The 17,777-nt window shown below is 37.0% G+C and overlaps 1 protein-coding gene across 4 annotated transcripts in view; it reads right to left on the reverse strand.

Annotated features, from left to right (window-relative positions):
* Nucleotides 1–17,777, reverse strand: part of POGZ (pogo transposable element derived with ZNF domain) — a 2,357,128-nt gene that overhangs the window by 1,810,065 nt on the left and 529,286 nt on the right. The window contains exon 1 of one of the 4 annotated variants that reach the window (XM_044080635.1): nucleotides 1,750–1,883. The exons of the other annotated variants lie outside the window; for them this stretch is intronic. The gene's annotated coding sequence lies outside the window, so the exon portion shown is untranslated. Of the gene's footprint in view, nucleotides 1–1,749; nucleotides 1,884–17,777 lie in introns of those variants that run through there. 4 annotated transcript variants of the gene reach the window in all.

A 17,777-nucleotide genomic window follows, 5' to 3' on the forward strand; every position in this document is an offset into this window, starting at 1 on the left:
TCCAATACACCATCCTGGTAATTCCATTCCAAAGGGTATACAATGCAGTCAAAGGCAGTCTGCATGCTGTTACAAGGAACACCAAGGTCAAGTTCAAAACAAAGCAAAAATGAAAATTAAAATATTTAGCACATACACACACAAGTGTGAATGCGTGTGATAAAACAAGTCTTCAGATAACATATGCACACACACACACACACACACACACCTATATAACTTTGAACTATAAATATAACAAATCCATCCCAAGCCTTTTCTTCTTCTTCTTTTTTTTCCCAGTTAGGGGTCGCCACAGCGGATCATCTGTCCGCTCATGATTGGCAGTGGATTTTTACGGTGTTGAGTTGTCAGCCCGGAGCCCAACCTTCCACAGAAGGCGCACACACTCACACCTAGGGCCAATTTGTAGTGTCCAATTCAAATTAAACTTTCAAACAATATCAACCCCCAAGCATAAAAACAGCAATATACAAGTGTAATATAATAAACCCCATTAGAAGAAGGCAGAAATATGTGTAACTTTCAAAATGCCATGAACATCCACTAGTTTTAATTTTGGTGTTAATGTTAAACACTTTCTTATTTACCTGTTCACCCTACTGGTTAGAGTCCAGAAGTGCAATGCAAGAGCAAACCAATGCAAATGGGATTAAAACTTTCAAGCAGCACATGTAAGTGGTGAATTATTCTGCAAACTGTATCACTTTTAAATCATGGAAATTAAATATTTAACACAAGATGGGCAATCACTTGCAGTATTCCTGTCCAATACAACATATTACATACATCCAGAATACACACTGCTCAAGTTGTAAAGCCTACAGTTGTAAAATAAACTACACTACAAAATAAGGTCTAAAACACTGACTCACTGTATTTTTCTGTTACCATTAAAAAGTCATTCAGATTTGAACATTCATTTCTCACACAGCCTAAAAATAGAAACACACATGCACTGCTTTCTAGACCTTGCCCATCTCAACAAGTTATCAGTTTACAAGTAAGTCATTAGATTAAAAATGTACACACACATCTGTACAACACCCCACAAAAAAGGCATATTCTACTGTCATAATTTGTGGTTTCAGAAAAGCCCACAGCACCTTGGGTCAGGTAACTTTCTGTGGTTTCTGAAATAAGACCCAATGCTTACTTAAAATAACCTTCCTTTCACCCCACCCACACGAAATAGCCCTTCCCACTTCACCGTAGGTGCGCGGTCCCTTTAAGAAGTAAGAAACAAACATTTACAACACCAGCAGTTTCTATATTATAGGCGCATAATAATGTCATTCTTTTAACTGATATTCTGGCTGCAACTCTTATTTCCATTTTTAATTTACAACACTATGTCAGAGTACCTAAGCACTATATGTTCAGTGAAGGGAGAAAGCCATTTCTCTTGACACTTTTGCAGCAAAGTAGTTCCATCGGCCAATATGGCCGCTGAATTAACCTATTATTATAAGCTGTCCTCCACTGCGATGAAGGGAAAACAAGTGTACACAAACAAAGTTTATTAATTAATCAAAGCACTAAAGTCTACGTCTGCCAGTAGTTCTGTCTAATGTCAGTCGTGGGACTTATACAGTTGCGAGTCCTATCCTGCAGTGTGTTTCCCATACGAGAAACCATCCTCCGCGAGACCAAAACACCACTTCACTTTCGCGGGATTTTAAACAAGTCCCTCAAAATCCCAGCCCACCGGGCGAATTCCATAAGAAATAATAATAATGATACACTCACCTTAGCCCCAAAACCTGTGAATCCTAAAGAACAAGTTTACAATTTAAAAGACCCCTGCACGATAATACAAAGAAATGAAACCCGTGCGAGAAAAGGTTTCAGAAACACCACGCGGAGGTATACAATTACATCACTTCCTCTGTATGAATCTTGTACAGCCAGATTGGATAAAGTCAGCTGGGCGGTCCTTTTCGTCATTACTAAGACCCTCCCTCTTTAACCAGACCTTCTTTTGTTTGCAACTGGGTTGCATCTCTTACTCTTAATCAATGAAATAGCTGCAGTTCATGGTAAAAACTAATATTTTGTAAAGCTAGGTATTTATATAAATACTGCAAACAACTGAAAATGTGATGAAATAAAACAAATTAATCTTAACAGATCTTTGTGGTAAAAATATAAATTTGGAAATATTATAATTTGGCACATCCATGTTTTCTCACTCTTTATGATTTTTGATGGGGTGTATACACAAGCTGACAATTGTTACTTTTATGCAGTGCTTCAAATTTCAAACCTAAAGTTACATTCTATTTCTGCAGGAGGGATGATATGACACTTTTCTGATAAAAATAAATTGTGGGCCATCATGAGTACTTCCCCATTTAAGGAAAAGTACACTAGACATTAGAATCGGTAGGGATTCAGGAGTATTTTTAAGCATCTTTTTTAAAAAAGTTGCTCCTTTTCCAAGTTACTCACATACTTACTTATGGACAGACATCTTCCGAAGATCATCCTGAACTTATTACAGCTACAGTCCAATATACTCACTAACCCTGTTATTTATGGACAGACGTCTTCCGATGATCATCCTGAACTTATTACATCTACAGCCATGGAGCATTCCCCTATGCCAGCAGTGACACATCAGTTTAAAAATAGTATAAAATAAATTTATTTATTTATTTATTTATTTATTTATTTATTTATTTATTGATGTTTGATTACTGGGAAGTCTAACTGGGTAGGAACCCATTTTCAGTGGAGACAACGGAAGAAAAGCTCCAAAGTATTAAAAACATTTTAAGAACAATAATTTTACAAGCTTTAAAAGTAATACATAAAAACTATAGTTTAAATAATTATACCAAATTAGACATAATATGAAAACACTGGTTAAGAATAAATATACGTTATATGACAATGATTTAATACAGAGAGAAATGTTAGCCAGTTTAATTAATTAAAGGTAAGTTAGTATAATACAAACAGGAATTGCAATATGAAATGAGAAAAAAAAGCAGGCATATAGTAAATCTAGAGAGAAAGTGAGGGGAGAGAAATTGATAGAAGTAAGGAAGTGAGTGAGGAAGGGAGAGTAAGGAAGTGTAAGATATGAACTAGTAATTGCTCACATTTAGGGACATAGTTTATTCTGCAGTTGAGCAAGAATAGGGCCATATTTTGGCTAGGAAGTCTTTCAGAATGGTTTTGAAGGATGGGAGGGAGGGTATTGACCTGATGAAGACAGGTAAGGAGTTCCAGGCCTTGCCAACATAATATAAGTACAGACAATGCCCAGCAATAGTTCATAGGTTTGTGGAGAGACAGGAGTTTTTGTCATTGGATTGTAATGACCAACTAGGAACATAACTATGTAGAATGTTATTTAGTGCTGGACAGGCAGATGAATTACACATTGTTTTTGCCTAATAAAACTCCTTATCTTCATAGCAAAAATATCATACTTTGGCCCTCACATGCCCCTGTGTATGGAGAACAAGAGGGAAAGAGATGGAAGGGAGCAATGCACATTTTAACAACAAGCAGAGTTCATTTTCAGCAAACGGCCTTGGAGAAAAGGCGCACTGGAGGCCTACAGTATCTTACAATATGATGCATAATACAAAACACAGATCAATAACCTATACACACACACACACACATATATATATATATATATATATATATATATATATATATATATATATATATATATATATACAGAGGGAGAAAGAGAACGATAGAGAGGAAAAGAAAGTGGGAAGAAAGAGATGCACATACATACATGCATATATCTTCATGTCATGTTATAATATTACTTAACTGAAAATTAGAAAATGCAGCAGAACTATATATGTGTTAAAAAAAAAAAAATATATATATATATATATATATATATACACACACACACACACACATATATATATATATATATATATATATATATATGTTTGTGTACATATATATATATATATATATATATATATATATATATGTACACACACACACACACACACACACACACACACACACATATATATGCTAATATGGAAGAACCAACTAGTTCAAGACTGGGAAATGAGCAAGACCAGGCTATACAATGAAATTCCGCTTAGTTAATTTATATGTTGATTATGTCATGCAGAGTGCTGGGTTAGGCAAATCACATGCTGGAATCAAAATTATTGGGAAAAATAAGAAATAGCCAATTACTACACGAGGAAATACATCTCAACTGTTCATTGGAAGGCCTGATAGTAAAAATAAAACTCAAATACTCTGACCACATACTGTGAAGGTAGGATTCATTACGGAAGACACGTATGCTGGGAAAGACCAAAGGAAAATGAGGAGGAGGCTACAATGGATGGAAAGCATTACTGAAGTAATGAATATGTATCTGCAAAAACGTAAAGACGCAGCTCTTGATAATAGGCCTAGCATGTTGAAGTTTTTGAGATCATGAAAAGTTTTATTCAGATAAACAACAGTGTATATGTATGTTACATGTTTATGTGTGTGTGTCTACACACACACACACACACACACACACACACACACACACACACACACACAAACACATACGCATATTCATATGACAGTCTATTATGAACTTTTGCAACAAGAAACAATGGACTGCAAATGCTTGGTCACACATGCTTGACACCTGCACATAACATTTCATAACATATAAGTGAATAGAACACCTTGAACATTTTTTGGGGGGGGTAAACCCCCTTCATCTCACAACCCCAAACTTATACATCCAAAATTCATGGTTACACAACACTGAGAAAGGGTAGACTCCCCAACACAGTGAACATCAGTCTAAAACAAGCTGTTTTTAACCCTTTCATAACCAAGCGAGTCTCACAGTATAGCTCAACGAGCACATACAGAGAAGCCTATCCATGCATATGTAAATTTAGGTGCATGGTGGAATGCTGCAGGGATAACTGTATATATACAGGTAGGTGGTCAAGTATGAGCAAAAATGATGGGTACCTTACAACCCCTGAGCAAGCATGAGCACAAAGGATGGGTGCTTTAAAATCCCTAGGCATATGGCAATATCTGTACCACTTAGAACCAAAGTTTTTTTGATTTGTTTTAATATCTGCACCATACAAATTTCAAGCAATGGGTTTCTGTATTTTTTTCTATTTTATCTGTATTTTTATGTATATTCATTTTAAATTAAGTAGGTAGTTTAAATTATTTTAATCTCCTCTTCAACTTAGTACATGTTTTTGAGGTAGTAAAAACACATAAATGTTAAGATTTTATATGGCTATTACTGAATTCATGGTGTTGTTCAGAAAGGGATATTTAGTATATTTTACATCAATCAAAAGTACCAGAGATTGATACAATTATGAGCCGTCTATTAATGAAATTAAATATACTACTGTAAGTTGGATAGATGTAAGCATTCCCAAGAAATGGTCAAATTCAGCATAGTACGTCATGGTACACTGCCATTACACAATTTCATCACAAAGTTACTTTACAATTGCTGGGTTGAGATGTTTCTGCTAGTGCATGTAACCAATATTTGAGATAGAATATAGCAATGATAGTGCAGCAGTTCATATAATGGGTTCCTTAGAGTAAATTGAAAAGAAACATTTGCCAAATGCCTGGTATTTCTAGAAATGTACCATAGAAAATTATGGCTACGATTTCTCAACAAGCTTTATCTTTTACTCCTGGGATCTATCATCTCAATTTTGGCATTTTCTGTCATTACATGAGCAATTTCTTAATCAGACTTTAAAAACTTCTAAGTTTGCATGCTGTATTTTTTTCATGATAACAAACTTCAGCTGAAACCCTGAATTAGGCTTACAATACACGTGTTTTTATAAATCATGAAGTGCATCAAGAGAGTTTTGTTTGCCTATCTCTCCTTCAAAAAACATTGTTTCCTCACAACACAAAAGTAGAGAATGATAGTAACTCTACTGGAAGGAACTTTGCCATTTCAAAATTCTGACAGCCTGAGACTAAGCTATATAACTACTTAATGGGAAAAAAGTCCTTAAAGATAAACTGATGGGGAGGATTTTCAACATCCAGAACCCAATCAGTTGGAATCAGAACTGTGAATTTTTTCATATGTGATGGTGAGTACAAGACTGTGATAATCACATAAACAGTACTTAAAATGTTGTTTTATTAATTGTTTAGTTCATTATTTTATGTTAGGAGCCAGTTCAAATTCTTCTCTTAGAGTAAGCACAGAGTTCATAAATAAGAAGGAGAAGCCATTCTGAATATGTTTAATAATTTATTTGTTATGCAGTCAGCATTTGATGAGAACTGTGCATGCAACATAGTTGATGTAAAGACAATCAGTAACTAGAGCAATATATTTTCATTCTCTTTGTTATAAATACATATATGATACACATGTACATAGATGTGAGATTGGTATATATATATATATATATATATATATATATATATATATATATATATATGTATGTGTGTGTGTGTATCTGTGCATGCACTTGTGTGTGATTAATTTAGCCTCCTTTGCTAAAATCTGATTATTGTAATTGTTTCTACAGAACTAGATACTTCCTGCTTAACTGCTAGACATACATTTGCTGGGAGTTGTAGCATGTGGCAAGAGATGGCTTTGCTGACTCAAGCTAAATTAAATGAGAATTTTCAATATGACAAGTGTAGGGCAAGTAACATTTCACATATAGATTATATATGCAGTGTACTTACATATTTATTTATTTAACATTTGGAAACTGGGTGGGCAGATTGCTCCATGGATTCTTTTCAGGTATGGCATTGGCAAAGACAAGATGGCATACAGTTGATTATAAAATAATTACATGAAATAAGCAAAGATAAAATATTTTGAAAACGTTACATTTAAAGAGTATATCTTGTTTCATAGGTGCATTAATGCATAATTCCTATACAAGTCCTAATATGTACAGGTATATAGAGTTCTTCTTATTGTATTATGGGAGTACATGTTTACAGTGTTATCCCATGAAAGAGATTTTCAGTTGGATATAATCAAATGAATGCAGTAAGGTTTACAGTGATTAAGGGCCAGTATTAAGTTGATAAGTACAACATTCCAGATTATTTTGGCTGGCTTGTTTTATTTTATTTTTATTTATTATTTATTTTATTTTAATTATTAGCTGTTTACCAGGTTAAAACACTCACAGAGTGCACTAACAGCAGGGTCGGCCCTAGTGAAAAGTAAAAGACATACAAGTGTTGTTTAGATAAAAACAATCATCTTGATATAATATAAATAAATACAAATAAAGTAAGGCAGACATATGTATGTACAGAAATGTAAAAAGGGTGGAAGCAAACATAAAAAGGGGGGGGGTTACCAGAGGAGAAGACTTGGAGTCCAAACATCAAAGTATATTAAATATTAGTAGGGACCCTGGAATTATTTTTAGAACAGATATGCTTTTAGCTACTACCTGAATTTGGAGTAAGAGGTTAGCTTCTTAAGATTTGCAGGGAGTGATTCCCATAGTTTAGTTGAAATATTAGCATTTATTTTCTGCTTGCAAATGTTTTTGGGGAATTTTTTGAATGTTATTAAATTGTTAGATTTCCAAATGTATTATCGAAGGGTATTCCAGATTGTAGGGACAATCATTGCATAAGCTTTTCTTACCTATTGCCAATGTAAATGGTAATCTCATCAATTCCACTTCTACTTCTTAAGTTGTAGTGGTAGGTTTAATTGAAGTCTGTTACAAAATGGGGTCAGTAGTCTGCATTTATTATTTTTTAGGTCAGAAACTGATTCTTTTTGAGACCAATAGTCAGTTCATCTTTTGATTATGATACAGTGGTGCTCATCTGACAGACTAAGGAACAGGAATCAAATAATCTTATCTTCATTCTTTTATGGTAAATGTATGTTTTTAGAGAATGCAGAGCAATGGTTGTAAGGGGGAATTCTAATCTGGGAGAATATGTTAAAAGCAGTAGATCATTTGGCTTATGAGGTAAGTAAATGACATATACTGTAGGCTGGTTTTAGCTGATTTTGGACTTTTTGTGTTTATGTTTTAATACATGGAATGAAGGGCAGTCAGTTCCAACTATTTACCATGTGAATTTTAGTTGTAAGGGAATCCATTGCAGTAGTTGATTTTGTGGTGTGTCAAACAGCATAGTAATATATTTTTGTGTGTTCAAACATAATTTCTTGTTGATAAGCCAGTGACATAAAATTGTTAGATCAACTTGTAGTATTTTATTACATTTGGTTTTGCTTGCTTTGGTTAGGATAATGTAATCAGGAGGTAATAGGAAAGCAAAGATTAAGGAGTTCACAAGGGAAGGTCATTTATAAAGAGCTAGAAGTGAAGCGGGCAAATACCAAGCCTTCAGAGACTTCAGTATGGGTTATACTTAGATTGGACTGTTATGGTTAATGATACCACTGACAGTTCTGTTTTTAAGAAAATATTATGTCTATATTTCTTGTGAAAATCTATATGAGTTTTTCCATGTATTCTATACGTTTATTCTAATCTGATACCTGCATAACTGTATGCAATAAATCCACGCATCGCATTTTATAATGTAGAGATTTTTATGTGATATCTGTGCAATCAACAGATATATGTGTACCACATGTATATCATCAACTGCCCACAGAAAACATAATGAAGCCCCTGTTAATCTAAAAAAACTACAATCATTGCACACACTAAAAATAAACACTAACCCCCCAAAAGAATTACCCTCACCTAAATTAGTTCCATAGAATCCAAATCTCCATATCTAGTATTAGTTTAACAACAACAACATTAACCACAATAAAAATAATAAAAAAAAAATGACTGCAACCAGTCAACTGGGAAATTGTGTTACCAGCGATATGAACCTCTTACTATGAAAACTAAGCTACCTAAAGCATAAATAAATGAAGAGTCTATCATATCCTAGCATAATCCTCAATACACAATTAAAATAATACCAAAAACTTACCTTAAATAAAAGAATTTAGAAATCACCTAAGAACTAGAGTAGAAAACCACCCAGGAAAGAGACCACATATAAAATTCTCAAAAACTTGTCCTTCCTCTATCATCCACCTCTGGATGATGCTATTCTTAAATTTAATTCTATATTTCTTAACATCCTCGACTCACTCACCCCCCTTCGCACAGTTAGAGTCAAATCCCACATATCTCCCTGGCTTACTCTAATCACTAGCACTCTAATCCTCAGAAGAGATAAAGGTCAGAAAACCTGGTCCAAAACTAAACTCTATACCCAGCTCCTACACTACAAAACAATCCGCAACCTAACAGAGAAACACATCAATAATGACAACAAAAACTACTACAACATCTTCCATTCTCTCTCTCATCAAACCCCAAGAAATTCTGGAACTCCACCAGCTAAATTCTGCACCCAGGCAACCCCACATCCCCTAATCCTAGTCCAAACAACACTACTCAAGAAACTGCAAATAATTTGGAACCGTCAGTAAACTATGCCCTCAATCTAACCCCAGTACTAACATCACCACATCTCCAGACCCACCAACTTCACCCAATCCCTCACCTGCCTTCTCATTGAAAACTGTATCTACAAATTACATAAAATTGCTACTTAGCAAGCTAAAGCACTGCTCTCCCTCTGTGGACAATCTCCCTCCACTCTTTTTCCACAAGGGTGCAAACTCACTAGCGCTTCCCATCTCTATTCTCATTAACTGCTCTCTCACAGAAGCTAAAATCCCCTCAATCTGGAAAAAAAAATTACATCATACCTATTCATAAAGGTGGCTCTTCTGATCTTGCCAAGTTTATACCTATTGCTATTCTTTCACCTCCTTCCAAAATCATAGAGAAATGTGTCCATAAGCAAATTCTACACCACTTCCTACAAGAAAACCTATTCACCCTACACAACATGGCTTTCGTCCTAAACACAGTACCTCCACTGTTCTCATCTCTTTCATTAACTATATATCCCAAGCTTGGGAAAATAACAAACTCATTTCTACCCTGTTCCTCGATGTTTCTAAAACCTTCAACACTGTATCCCACCATCTTTTTCTGTCCAAACTCTCTGAACTCAATCTGTCTCCTGCGACCATCTGCTGGTTTTCACACTACCTCTCTGATCAGCAACAGTCTGTTAGATGGCTCTCTACTAAATCACCTCTCTTACTTATTACAATGGGAGTACCTCAAGTGTCTGTCCTAGGCCCTCTTCTGTTCAACATTTTTACCAATCAATTGCATACTTTCTGTCCTCAGTCATCTCTTGTACAATACGCTGATGATTCCACAGTCATTACCATAGCTGACTCCCTCTCTGACCTAAACACTCTCATTCAAAAATCCTTCCTATCAGTTGAAAACTGGCTCACCCAGAATCAGCTAATTTTTAACCCCCAAAAAACTAAATTCCTGATTTTCACTCCCAAAACCTGAACAGCCTCAAATCTTCCTTCTCTATCTCTTCACTAAACAATAAACCTATCTCATTCAAGTCTCACACCAAGCTTCTGGGGGTTATTATTGATGAACAGTAAAATTTGTGAAACTAGCTGCCTGGTCATTAAGGACACTGCCAAGCTTTCTCAGCCATCTCAATCCTCTAAGTAACGGATTCAGGCCGCCCTACTTCAGAACCCTGCCATCAAAGAGGCAAGATAGTACGTTATCCTAGACCTAGCTGTAAAGCTACATGATTTGTAAATAACCTGCGTGTGTGTTTAAGACAGGCTACTTAGCCAGGATACCCAGCAGCCATATACCCCCCTACCCCTTAGGGAGCAAACCCTTATTTTTCCTTAGTATTTCCTTCCATATAAGCTATCCGTGTCTTTCCTAACTCTTTAGTAGCTTTCGCCATTCTCTAGCTTCTGCTGCTATATACTTTAGCCCATTAGGTAGCGCCCTAAACTAGGCTTGTCCTGCATTCTCTATTCCCCTCTCTCTAATAGCATATCCCTTTGTTCTTTTTCCCCAGTCTCAGACTGCTCCAAGCTTCCACTCTATTTACCTTAATTCCCATTCTCCCAGCTAATTTCCTCTGTTTTCCACTCTGTTTCCCCATACTATCCCTACCACTTACCTGTGTCTACTGAGGTATCCTCAGTAGTCAGCTGTTCACTGACTGTTCTTCTCAGCATTCTCCTCATTTACCTGTCTGTCCCGCTCCGTTCGCCCTGCGGGCTCACTCCGCTCCCCTACCCTGCCCCCAATACCCACCAGCCCCCACTACTCCTACATTTATTCTCACCTGTTAACTCCTCCCCTTTTTCTTAACCAATCCTCTCACAACACATCCCTCCCACCAATTTACTAACTCCTCTCTAACCAACCCCAAAGCCTTCTCTTCTTACCCCCATACCCTTCAGTTTCTCCCTCTCTAACATACTCTCATCTCTTTGTTTATTCCCACTCCCTTACCTTACACCAATTAACCATGTCCCCACATCTTACACAAATCCTTCTCACCTCCTGTTTAACCATATTGTTACTAATTCCTCTTTTCCATGCCACCTCATATACATCCTACAAACTTCCTTTCTCCTTCCTACCTCCCCACTCCACCACTCATCTCTATCTCCACCCATCCAAATCTCGCTTTCATTATATATCTCCCTCAATATTTCAACCTAATACACTCCACTACTTTAAACTAAAACTTACATTCTGCTCTTTCAAGTGGCACTCACCCAAATCACTTACTAACCTTCCACAATCAACTAAGCCTAAACTACAACTACTGTTCACCTCCTCTTACTGCCTTTCCCTAGCAGGAGATATTCACCCTAACCCTGGTCCTAAAACTATTACCAACTCCACTTCCCCTGTCACAACCAATAGCACCAATAACACTCCTCCTACCTCATCCAACACTACTAACCAAAAATTCCTAAAAATTCTTTCTCTAAATTCCCAGAGTCCAAAAACAAAACTGCTCTCTTCCGTGCTTGGCTTTACCATACCCTGCCAGACATAGTAGCAGTCTCCCAGACTTGGCAAAACCCCAGATTTCCAACTCTGAAATCCTACCACCAGGTTTTCAGGCTCTTAGATGTGACTGCCCAAACAAAAAAGGTGGAGGAGTAGCCTTAATTTACTAAAATCTACACTCCATCTCTCCTTACCAAAACCCCATTCCTCAATTCAATAATGCAGAATTAGTCATGGGTATACTCAAACTGAATAACTTCAAAAGCATATGTCTTATAGCCCTTTATATCCCCCCCCCCGGTAACAACACTACCACCCTAGAAGACATTCTTCTATGGGCTTCAACTAATATTAAGCTCGAGACGTACATATTAGGTGATGTGAACATCGACTGGAACAAAATCAATGGCACCAATCCATCTATATCTATTAATCTTTTAAATTTCACTCAACTAACTAATAGCATCACAAGACCCAATAAAAAGAACCCCCCAGGTTCCACTCTGGACTGGATTCTAGCCTCCCACCCAAATAAGATCTTATATTCAGGTACCTTACCAGACACCATAAGTGACCACTACCCTGCCTTTATCCATCGAGCAACACACTCGAAGCCACACTCTCACCAATATATCCATATTCACAACCTCACTAATTTTAATCCTTCAAGTTTCTCTAACACCTTCAAACTAATAAACTAGGATAATCTAAAAACACTTTCCCTAGATAACGCTGTAGATTTTTTCAATACTACCTTCTTAGATATCTTAAATTCCCATGCCCCACCTAGAACTAAACAAATAAAATCCAACCCTGCCCCCTGGCTATCTAAGGATACTAAAAATCTTATGCAACAAAGAGACAAGACCTGGAAACTGTATCACCAACACAAACTCCCTGAAATGCTTCTTATTTTTATTTTATTTTATTTTATTTTACATTTGTTGACTGGGCTGGTCCAACTGGATATATGTCCATTTTCAGCAGAGGCCCGGGGAGAAAAGCTCCAAAAGCATACATTAATAACAGAGAAAAAAACAATTAGCTATGAGAAGATTCATTAGCATATATTTGCAGAACAAATATTAGAAATTAACAACAAAAACTATAAATTTAATAGGAGTACAAATTGAGCATGAAAGAAGAAATAGGGAAGTGTTAGTTGAAGTTCTGTAATCAGAAAAAAAGGAAGTACTTGTGAGGATATAGAAAACTAGTCAGGGTTAGTACAGGGGTAGAGCCAGTGGGTTTTGAGGTGAGATTCTTAAATATAAGCAACTCCATAACCTAACCAAAAAACATATCATAAGAGATAAAAAGTCCTACTACACTAAACTCCAGACCAATCACTCCAAAAACCCTAAACAGTTCTGGACCTCCATCAACTCTCTACTAAATCCCAGTACAAAAAGAAACCCTTGTCCTGATACCAGTAAAACTGACACAGAATTAACCACCCTATTCAACTCCTTCTTTACCAACTCCATAGCTGAACTCACCAAGACCTTCCCCAATCACAACTCCTCCTCTCTCCTCAAACCCACATTTCCCACATCCTCCCAACCTTCCAATCCTAACTGCCCCCCCCACATTTCACCTAAAGGCCATCTCCACATCCTACATAAAAAAACTTCTCGCTAGACTTAAGCCGTGCTCCCCAGCCCCAGACGATATCCCCCCTCTCTATCTAAAGCTCGCTGCTGATGGCATTGCCATCCCCATCAGTATTCTCATCAATAGATCCATACAGGAGTCTTATGTTCCCAAACTCTGGTGTGCTGCCTTTATCCTTCCCCTCCATAAAGGAGATAAAAATAATACTATCTCTAACTTCCATCCAATAGCCATTCTCTCCCCAATCTCAAAAATACTTGAAAAATGCATCCACCTCCCGCTCATGCCTTATCTTACTGATAATCACCTTCTCACCCCTACACAATATGGTTTTCATCCTGGACATAGTACAATAACAGCTCTTCTCTCTTTCTTAGACTTAGTAAATCATGCCCATGATTCTGGAGAAATTGTATCCACTATCCTTCTAGATCTTTCCAAAGCTTTCAACACTGTTTCCCATATCCACCTTCTAAATCATCTTTCTAATCTTGACCTCTCACAGAACACCCTATTATGGTTCAACAGCTACCTTTCTAATAGATCCCAAGCTGTGAAATGGCAAACTGGCACCTCAACCTTCCTACCCACCCCTACTGGAGTTCCTCAGGGATCCATACTTGGCGGATTGCTGTTCAATGTATTTATTAATGATTCTCATGCTGCCATTCCTACTACTAAAATAGTGCAATACGCAGATGACTCAACATTAGTTTGCTCTGCTCCTAATCTCCCCGACCTCCTAGCAAAAACTCAATTGGCCTTTTCTACAACTGAAAACTGGATGCTTCAAAATCATCTAATCATCCTAGCAAAAACTCAATTGGCCTTTTCTACAACTGAAAACTGGATGCTTCAAAATCATCTCTCCCTAAATGCTAATAAATCAAAAATTCTTTTCTTCCCCTCAAAAACCCTCCACCTTGACAAACAGTCTTTCAGTATCATCAGCCATACTAACTCCTCTACAGAAATAGTCTCTTCTGCTAAACTACTTGGAGTTACTATAGATGAACACCTAAAATTTGACACACATCTTCAGCTAAACATTAAAATAACTCACCAGAAACTTGGCATGCTATATAGACACTCTCAATTCCTCTCTTCATCTACCAGACAAGCTCTTGCCACCACCTACTTACTATCTTCTCTTCTATATGGTGCTCCCCTACTTACCAACGTATCCTCTTCCATCTCCTCAAAACTAGAAACATGTTGCGACAAAATTGCTATATTCACAACTAAAGCTAATTACTCCTCTCACCACTGCACATCTCTCCACCTGCTAAACTGGCTAGAACTTCTCAATCAACTCAACTTCCTTCAACTCACTACTACCCACAGACTAATCTTCAAACCAATTCTATGCCCTGCTTTAGAAAATATTTTACCTTTTTACACCCCCCACAGAGCCCTGAGATCTGCACACCAGAATCTCCTCTCTGTATACAATCCTAAATATCCTGCTAGTCACCTTCTACTCTCTTCTTCTCTAGACAAAAGATGGAATTCCCTCCCTTCTTCTCTTAGAATTTCTGAAAACTATGAATACTTTAAAACTCATCTTCATTCCTACCTTACACAGCACTGGAAATGTAACTGTATTCTCCCTACTTAACCTACTTACTCTCTTCTATGTATGCTTCCTCATACAGCTTCTCTACTTATTCATCCACCCCAGCTGTTCTCCTAAACACCTACCTCACTGTAAATCTAAAGACCCCTTAAACATCTGCCTCCCTCTAAGTCAAATTCAACACCAACTTATTAATAATGTTTTTCTACCTTAAATGTACACAGTGTAAATACTGTATATAGTCCCTGATCTCTACCTATATTAAGCTGATGCAGTTTAACTATGGCAATCATACCTTCCATGTGAGAACTCCACTTTTACTAATGTTCAACCACCTCTCTAAGAATACTCCAGACACTATAATCTATGCTCTACTAACAGTGTACTTCCCACCTATTTCTCCTCCATTTCTGCTAAACCTCAATATACAACATTCAAATTTTTAACCCTCAACTAATAATTGCTTTCCCTTTAATTGTGACTCTTCTCTTGCCTCTGTCAATTATTGTACAAATAGTTCTCTGTACAACTTTGTAAATATGTTTATGAACTGTCTTGTCATTATACATTTGTACCTTTTCTCATTACTTTGTATTATTTCATTTTTGTTTAATTGCTTGTAATATGGAGCTTTCCTCCCCGGGCCTCCACTGAAAATGGGCTCTTTGAGCCCAGTGGACATCCCCGGTAATCAAACTGGAAATAAATAAATAAATAACAACTTAAATTTGATGTACACATTGCCTGTAACACTAAAAAAACATCAGAGACTTGGTCTCCTGTATCGTAATAGGAACTTTCTCAACACTAACTCCAGAATTTCACTATCACATGCTTACCTCCTTCCTACCCTCCTCTATGATTCTCAAATCCTCACAAACCTACAATCCCCTCCCCATGACCAAACCAGAATCCAATTACAACAAAACTGCTCGACTTGCAGCAGGTTATTCCTACCAGTCTCACCACTGCCTTGCCCTCAAAACACTACACTGGTTGGAATTTCCCCACCAACCTCTCCTTTCTCAACTCCAGATCATACACACTCTCTTGTATCGGCCCTCCTCTTGCCCTGGCTTGGCCTCACTAGTTTCCTACTATACTCCCTCTAGATCTCTCCGTAGTTCTGAACAAAACCTCCTCACTATCTACAAACCTAAAAATAAAATAGGACAAAATTTGTACAGCTACTCTCCAGTCCAATCATGGAACAAACTGCCTCTAAACATCAGAAATATTACTCATCCACAGAGTTTCAAGACTGCTGTCAAAATCCATCTGTATAGTACCGGACTCTGTCACTGTATCCGCCCTCCATGACAGCCTCCTATTCCCCTCAGTTCCTTCCTCTCATCTAACATACTCTCCTTCCCCTAGTTTCCACCAGTCACCCTGAATTTTCTATTCATTACTCCTACTCCACTAACCATAACTTCATCCTCCACTCTCAAGTCTCTACTCAACTAACCACCTATTTCTCCCCTTCCAGCTCCATCTGACATTTTCTCCTTTTGAAGCTCCATCTACAACTACTACTACTGTTAGGTGCAAGTATTTTGATACTGTACCACTCAAATCACCTTGATATATGCTTGTATAAAGACACTGATGTACAAATGACTACTCCCTGATTACCTACTTATTGTCAGATTCTTCTGTCTGCTACTATATCACTTAAAGTGCCTGCCATGGTATATGACTGTAAATAACTTCTGATGCACAAATGTTTTCCATTTTAGGATTTTGTTCATAGTATTTATGGCCTCACTTTTATTACTGTACTACTTAAATGATTACTGTTATACATTTTTTGATTGTACTAAAGTTGGAGTTTTTCTTCCCGGGCCTCCACTGAAAAAGGGCTGTTGCTCAGTCAGACTAATCCGGTCAACAAATGTCAAATAAATAAATAAATAAATACACAAATACATAAATATGTTTTCACAAGTAATGAATTACTTTAATACTCTGAAATAAATTGGAAACAGTAATACAGCCAAAAAAGTGAAAAAAAAAAAGATAAATGTGATATGTAGAGGCTATACTTAATGTGAAATATAAAATATCTTTTACTATAAGTTTAGGAAACTGAACTGCATGACTAACGTGTTGCCAGTGATCATAAAACCTACTCCCTAATCTTATAGTAAAGACAGAGCTTGATCACACACCAGACCCCACATATTCCAGTGCAGCTTGCTTTACCAGTGTCACACATCAGACCTACTACTTCCTTTGTTGACTTGCAAGTATGGCAGAGCTAAAAATCTCACTCTGTATGTAGCCTTATCTCTTATTTCTTTCCCTGTAGCGCTGTGATAAGGACTTTAATTGGGATGTGTCAATAGATGACCCTTTTAAGGACAACTTTATTTTCATTTACATCAGAGGTAATTTTCATCATCACTGAACTCAAAAGTGGGACTACATATCACAGCTTGTGGGTGCAACAGTATTTGTCATGGCAGAAAACCATCTATCTAAAGCGACTACTGCCCATCATCTGGTTCTGTGTATCACATGCCCATAGACATCCTTCACTTTCTAACACTCCATCCTTCTAACTGAATCCTACCTATTCTGTGATATATTTCGGTCTTCATTGCTGACAGTATTTAGTCCTCTCTGTGTCACTTTATTGTCATCCTCAGTAGTGTGTA

The sequence above is a fragment of the Protopterus annectens genome, chromosome 8.part0 (assembly GCF_019279795.1).
Source record: "Protopterus annectens isolate FY-2018-M chromosome 8.part0, PAN1.0, whole genome shotgun sequence".
Classification (NCBI taxonomy): domain Eukaryota; kingdom Metazoa; phylum Chordata; order Ceratodontiformes; family Protopteridae; genus Protopterus; species Protopterus annectens.